The following is an 8,126-nucleotide window of genomic DNA, read 5'->3' as shown; positions in this document are numbered from 1 at the left end:
CAGGGCTGGTGTGGTCAAGACGGGGATTTCAGGGCTGGAAGATAGATGCAGCGCTGGAAAAGATTGGCAGCCCCGCTGGTTGACAACGACCTCAGAAAGATTCTCTCTAACTGCCAGGGTCACCATCGGTCATGTAATTACTAATTGACCCTTGTCTTAGGCATCTATAAATAGAATGAATGCTTGTCATTGTAGACACATACTATCCGAATTCTAATACAAAAATTCTCTCTTCTCTCGCTCTAGCTGTTCTTGCTTTCTCTCTCAATTCCCCAACACACTATAGGTGAATCATTATCTTCATAATTAAAGGGTGAAATTATTGAACTCACCAGACTATATCTCACAACGGTAGAATTTGAAGAAGGGATCTCCACCAACAGTTTTATTCTTCAGAGCTGCCTATAAATAGCTCAGGAAAATACCCCAAGAAAATAGAGAGAAAATAGAAAGAGAAAATTCGATTCAATCATCAATGCACAGGCCACATTGAAAGATCAACTCGAGCTTAACCTCCACAAGCATTGAATTGAAGAAAAGAGCAATCAGAGATAACACAATCAATGCAACTGATTACATGAACTCTCTTAGAACATCTAGGCAATTAAACAAGATATATCCTTAGTCTAGTTTCTGATACTTGAGAGTCTATTCTTAGTAATCATAGTTGGTTTATTACATAACCTTTTCTTTAGAGTGAGAAGAGCGATTGTAATCGAGTTCGAGACTGAGACCGAACTCAGTGGTTGTTTAGTACCAGTAAACTAAACAGTTAGGTTCCTTGGCACCCGCAAGCTAAGGGAGTTCAGACTAGTGTTCTGACTCATAGATCTTAGCCAAGCGCTGAAAAAGGTAATTGTGTGTCTTAGTGTGCTAAGAGTGAGCGATAAATTCAACCCAATGTGTTGGTACTGAAAATTTGATTTTCAGTTCAAGGTTTGTTGTGCACCCGTAAGCATAAGCCTAAAGTGTTTGTCAGATTGATCATCTGGCCGTCGACGTAGAAACTTATTCCGAACCACGTAAAAATCCTTATGTTCTCACTACAAGAAAAGCGCTCATAGATGACGGTTTTTAGCCGTCATCTATGCCCTCCGCGAACCGTCAAATATAGTGGTGTCATGTATAGTCCTAGTATAGATGACAGTTATTAACCGTCGTGTATACTTATTTTTCTTGACGGTTATATATGTATACTTGACAGTTTGCAACCGTCAAGTATTAATATAATACATGACACTCGTAATATTTTTCTTGACGCTTTCTGACCGTCATGTATAACACAAAACATGACGGTTTTTAGTATTATATTTGACACTTTGTAACTGTCATATATGTAATTATTCATGACGTTTGTATATATATACTTGACATTTTTCAACCGTCATGTATTATGAAATATATGACAATATATTTGTCATACTTGATGGTTATAAACCGTCATCTATTCTCTTTCCAGTATTGATTTTATTATAATTTTATATATATTTTTTTAATTTTCCTGTTTTAAATTTTAAAAACCAATAAACAAAATAAAATATCTAAAACATTGATATATCAATTAATCATTCATAACTAAACATCCAACTTTTACATACATTAAACATTCAACGTTGAAAATCCTACATACATACACATCATAATATTAATATATTTACAACAAGAATTCAATAATGTTTGAATCGTACAAATCATTGACTATTTAATATCCATGTCTTCAATGAACGAGCTTCTTCATTTTACCGGTCAATCTACAAAAACAAAGAAAATTAGCATTAACATCTTCTATACACTCTTCAAAGAGACAATAAAAATTCAATAGATTAAATTTCACAAATAATCTATAGAATTGAACATTTGAAGCAATCTTTTGAGGAGGCTTTGAGATCTGCATAAATCTGCAAATTATGTATGTGAGGACAATAGATTCCAAACAGAGCACAAGATCAGTTACACTTAACAACAAAGCAGAAGGGATGTAAAGGCTATATAAGTAGAGGTCTCAACTTCACCAAATGAGTACTTATGACTGCAAGAACAGGGAGAGACTTGAAAGTTAGCTTTCCTACACTTTAAGAGGTCGCATTTTTTGAGAAATATATCTATAGATGCCCTAAAAATAAACCTGCAGAGAAGTTGACACCAGTGAACAGACGCACAAAACAAAAATGTTTATGACAGAAGTTGGCAGATGAATAGGAAACTTGTGGAATATTTCCCTTAAAATATGCTAACATCTTGTTTGACTTGTACATCCTTCAGTAATAGCAATGTAAGTTTTGTGGTTTGAAACTTCCTAGTTAATATAGAGCACAAAAGTTTAAATGTGTTCCCCCATTTTTTTTTTATCAATCTATCTGATTAAAGATAGAATAAAAGATGAAACAGGTTGGGTTAGTAAAGGCCTGATTCATCTAATTAAGAAATTAAACAACAGAGCATCAAAACACATCACATCTACTCGCATGTTCTTTAAATATGACATATAATTGGAAAATGACTAATAATATATTTATCATGCAGAGAGATCAAATTTAAATTAAAATTTCCTATTTTACAACTTTTACTAAATCTTGGTAACTCTAAAAATTTAAACAATGTTTAAAACCTTATTTTACGTGAGGAGCAATCATTAGTGTTACTGATGTGTTAAAAAAGTAAGTTTTGCTAAATTAACCATCCTCAGCGACAATTTTGACATATTCTTCTCTTTTTAGGATTTCAACTCCATCATACATACACTCTTATTTTTATATAATTAGTCAATGATGATAAGAACTACCAACACAACAAAGAAAGAATATCAACAGAAAATGTTACTCACGTGACTTGATATTCTCTTAAAAAATATCAAAGTGATTCTACAAAGGTTCATAGTTTTTGAAATACTAGAATTAAAGGAAATCCATCACATATAAATGGCATTTAGTGAAATAAAAGACCTTGCCTGAAAGTACCTTATTCATCAACAAAACTGAATAAAATGCCAACTACATCGTTTGTAATTGAAATCTCCAATTTATGATGTAACTCTTATGGGATTATAAATGAAGAGGATTGGATCCCCTGAAAGAAGATGCAAATGGGACACGACTAAATAGTTGGGTGAGTTATACATCGTCAATCAATCATTATACTACACTATACAGGATTGAGCTCAAGAACATTTCTAAATAAGTAGACAGAATTTAAACATGTAACTTCTTGTTACAACAATATGTATTTAAAAATAACTGGGTGGTGGAAGGACAAGACAAAATAGTTTCCATTTGTGTTCTACCACGGTACTGGAAATTTGAAGTCATGGACAAATGCGAAATACTAGTTCTAAGATTGGCTTTGAGTAGAAAATAAAACATTTCTTTTATCTCTGCATATCATGGATGATGGTTATTCACAATGCTAGATCGACAAGCAAAATCCAATTGCAGAAAAACCCTAGAACGAAAATTCGTAAGTAGCAATATAAAATCATAGCCTAAAATCGAAACCCTAGACTATCACAAACATAAATTCATAAGTAGCAAAATAAAATCATAGCATAAAATCGAAACCCTAGACTATCACAAACATAAATTCCCAGGAAGCAACCAAATTAGGATTTTAAATCTGAAATACCTAGAACAGAGCAGCGAACAATGGAGCATCAAAAAAGCGGAGCAGTGACGGCAGCACAACGGACGTGTAGAAGTGAAGACAGAGAAGGAGGGCGGCGGTTGGCAATGGGGAAGAGGCCGACGGCCGAGGCAGAGGGCGGATGTGCGACTATGCCTGCTTGAGACGGGGAGTGGCGGGTTGACCGGACGAAGAGGGTTTGAGCGCGAGAATGGTGAAGAGGGCGGCGAGAACCGCGTGGCTAGGGTTTGAGGCGGCGGGTTCGATTATTTAGAGCGACAGAGAGTGGGTATGAGAAGAAATAATCTAGCCGCACAGAAGACAAGACTACAGCGGTGCGCGATAACAACGGAGAGGGGCGGCGAGCGAGAACGGAAGCTACGGCTGAGCGCGGCGGGTTCAAAATTCCTATAGCGGGAGATAGCAGTGTATGAGGGAAGAATGAATTGGGATGGGAGTGCTTAAGAAATTTAACTAGGGGTTTTATCTTAATATGATATGATGTGATAAATAATTTTATTTCTATTTAATATTGAATTGATTAATAAAAACCATTATAGCATAAATTCATTCTTTTTGTAATGTTTAAAAGATAAGTTCATTTTCTTAATATAAAATCATTTTTCACTATGATATCAAAACAATCTTAGTTAAAAAAATTAACATTTAAAATTTATTGTTTTTGTTTAATATTTAAATGACTTTAAATAAAAATCATTATTTACAATATTTTCTTATTTAAAATATTTATTTTTTAATAATTACAAAATTATCTTATTTAATATTTAAATGGTTTAAAATAAAACTTATTGCTTATACTATAAATAAATTCTTTTTTTTCAATTTAAAATATATATTCACTTTTATTTAATATTAATTGATTACTAAAATTCATTATATTATAAATATTTTAAATTAAAATCATTTTTCTTTATGATTTCAATACAATTATTATAAATATTAACAAAGTTGAAATTATTTGTAAAATTCTTATTGGTGCACCTGAAAAAAATTAAGTTAAGAGTCCAAGTATTTGATCCTGCACACTTGCATTTTTTTTATTATTATTATTATGACGGTTTAATTTAAATATAATTGATGTTTTGTACTAAATTTCAAGATTAATATAATTAATGACGATTTATTTACTAACTTACACGACAATTTGCATAAATATCATGTATAATATTTAAATTAATGTACATATATGATGCTTATATTTAAATATATTTGACGATTTATATCAAATGTCAAGAATAATACAATTAATGACGGTTTGTTTAGTAACATACATGTCAGTTTGCATAACTATCATGTATAATAACATTTAAATTAACGCACACATATGACGCTTTATAGTAAATGTCATGTATACTATGAATAAACGACGCTCATACATGACGCTTTTCCTAAAAGTGTCAGCTCAGTGTCAAGTATTCAATACATGACACCGCATATATGACGCTTTTTTTTTAAACCGTCATGTATATGAAAAATGCGCTCATACATGACACTTTTTCATAAAAAGCGTCATGTATGCAGTGTCATGTATACTCATTTTTCTTGTAGTGTCTTCATCTACTTTCAGTTATTTCTTATCTGTGTTAAGCTTGTTTTCAATTGAAACTGACTAACTGAAAAGCGAAACTAAGGATTTTATTAGGTGACAAACTTTCTAAAGGCTATTTAAATTAAGTTTAAATTTTCGCTGCTAAGTTATTAGTCTAACTGACCAATCAACTGATAGTCAGTAAGATTTGTAACTCTACTCTATTTTACAAACTCTGGACTGAAGCCTTACGTGGATATCAGTTAAAGCTCTGGCTTGACTGAAATCATAATACTGAAGACACTTCAGTATCAGTCTACGACCACTTTCCAACTGAAGTTTGGATTGTTTGTTTTCCGCAAAAATAGCCTGCGGGTGTATTCCCCCTCCCCCCCATACACCTGTCCAGTAAACCCTCCGGGACCCAACAAATTGATCAGATATTATATTAAATATATATTATGAAAAATGTGTAATTGTTGCTGATTTAAAATAAAATACTCCCTCCGTCTCACAAAAACATGAACAATTGGGAGTGGCACGGGTCTTAAGAAATATTAGTTGAAAATTATTGTGAGTGAAAAATAGGTCTCACTTTATAAAGTGTTGTGAGAGTAATGAATTAATTAAGGTAAAGTAGTGGTGGACCATGATGATTTTTTTGTGAATAAGTATAAAAAGGAGGGATAAAAAGTAAGGGTGTAATGTACAAAGAAGAAAATGTTCATGTTTTTATGAGACATCCTAAAATGAAAAAATATTCATATTTTTGTGAGACGGATGGAGTATGTAATAGGGATAAAATAGACAATTTACATGTTGTACCCAAGGTTTTTTTTTCTATTAGTATAGATTTTAATGTTTCCCCCAAATTAAAAATGTGCATCATTCATTTATTCTTTTAGGCATTGATTACTTCAAGCCGTTTACGCACTTGAGCCAATTTATAAAAGGGTAAAGGTTACTTTATGTCCCATCGTTTTAGCGAATTCTAAAAAATGTTCCAACCTAACGATAATACCAAAATGATACCCAACCTACCAAAAAATATATTATTTGTATCATATTAAAATTTTCTGGAGACCGAAAATTGATGTGGGCTACTGGAGAGCCTAGATGGCTTACCTACGTAGATTTATAAATTTGCGTGAAAAAATGATTGTACAATGACGTGGAACGGATGGAACTTGACGTCCGCGTAGGATGGGAAATCAAGAGAGGGGTTGTGATGGGAGAATATGAGGGGATCCGAGATGGCGGGAGTGGTGGCAACCGACGGCGGCGGGTAAAAAGGGTTGCTCGGTGGAGGAGAAAAGATTGGTTATGGCAGTGGGGTCTGCGGTAATGCGAATAGCTCTTGGAGGTGGAGAATTCTCAATTGATGAAGGTTTCTTCATCATCCCTATTGAGGGTTGGGGTTTGCAATTTATCATCTGCAGAAAGGGGGTGAAGAAATTCTTCTATTTCTTGTTCTTTTTCCGCATTATTTGCCTTAGGATTCTTCTTTGAGCCCATTATTCCTTCTGTGAATCTGAAATTTATGGATTTGGATCAGATTGTAGAAGAATTTGAATCAAATAGGGCAAAGCTGATAGAAGAGTTGATGAACTTCCTTTCACTTCATACTAGTATTGCCCACGCGCGTTGCGCGGATATTAGGTCTTTTTTTAATATAAAAATTTATAATTATTTATATAATTAATACAGATTGTGCTATTTGAGATATTTTTTTTAAAGGTCTAAAAGACAAATAAACACTTGCAATTATGTTATTATATATGATTGTTTGCTCCATGAACTTGGGTCCATTTTAAAATGTAAATCGACGCAAATGTAGTTAATTCAAAATTTTAAATAATTCAAGCATTAGGGCACCTAACATAATATGAAATTAGACCAATCAAATTATTTAAGTTATCCGTGGTTTGCAAATTAAATTAAAATACAAAACAATTCAAAGTTGTAACTATATATAAATTAATTTATATAAGTTCACCGCATACATATATAGTGTAGTAGTATTCCTCACTCATTTAAGAATGGGTCACTTCCCACCCTACTCATTTATATAAATTCATAATCTAAAGAAGTTCAATAAATAGTATGATTGAAAATGTATTTTATTAGCGTGTAAATTAATACTTAATACAACCAACTTTATATTTATTTCATTAAACAATAGTTGTGTATCATGTTTATGAAATTAACATGAACAATGAATCGGCTGAAAAATTAATGTTGGGAATTTTATAGGAAATCTAAAGGGATGTTAAGATTGTTGGAAATGTATAAGATCATCTCCAGTAATACATCCTCATTTACAGGTTTTTGCTGACATCTTCGAAGACACATCACCATATTCTCCTTCTTTATTTTCACCTCAACAATAGTTACTTAATTCAGATTTTTCCTGACATCATTCTAGACCCACATTTCATCAATTTATAACTCACTTAATATTTATTCACATTTAATTTAAATTTCATATTTATTGTTTATAAAGTATATAAATTTATTATTTTATAAATATATAGCGAATAATAAATATTTTTTAAAAATAAAAACATAAAACACAAAAGTCAATTTAAATTTAAGATATTAAATAAATTAAATTGGCAACAAAATAAAAATAAAATAAAAAATTACATTAAAAATGAAATAAAATGAAGGAAAAAAATGAATATAAATTACAAACTAAAAAGATGAAATAAAAAAAAACAAAAGAAAAGCAAAAGAGAAGAAAAGAAAAGAAAACAAAACTAATCTCCTCTCTCACTCTTACGTGTTAGAGGTGGTAAAACCAACTCTCCTCTCTCCTTCAATCACCTTCCCTAAATTAAATCCCCCCAATAATTATTTTTGGGATGCATCCCCAATGCATCCCATGGTTAGAGATGCTCTGATTGGAGAGAAGTTGAAGAGACATGTAATTATTGACTTATTTTAGCATAACTTTTATAAA

The 8,126-nt window shown here is 31.9% G+C and overlaps 1 long non-coding RNA gene across 1 annotated transcript; it reads right to left on the bottom strand.

The window, feature by feature from the left end:
- Positions 1-1,538: 1,538 nt before the first annotated feature.
- LOC131013675 (uncharacterized) lies at positions 1,539-4,084 on the bottom strand. Its single transcript, XR_009097772.1, has 2 exons — positions 3,619-4,084; positions 1,539-1,751 (listed from the first exon to the last, which is right to left on the bottom strand). It is a non-coding gene; the product is annotated as an uncharacterized LOC131013675 (long non-coding RNA).
- Positions 4,085-8,126: the final 4,042 nt, after the last annotated feature.

The sequence above is a fragment of the Salvia miltiorrhiza genome, chromosome 2, assembly GCF_028751815.1.
Source record: "Salvia miltiorrhiza cultivar Shanhuang (shh) chromosome 2, IMPLAD_Smil_shh, whole genome shotgun sequence".
Taxonomy (NCBI): Eukaryota; Viridiplantae; Streptophyta; class Magnoliopsida; order Lamiales; family Lamiaceae; genus Salvia; species Salvia miltiorrhiza.
This window is presented reverse-complemented; position numbering and strand designations above follow the sequence as displayed.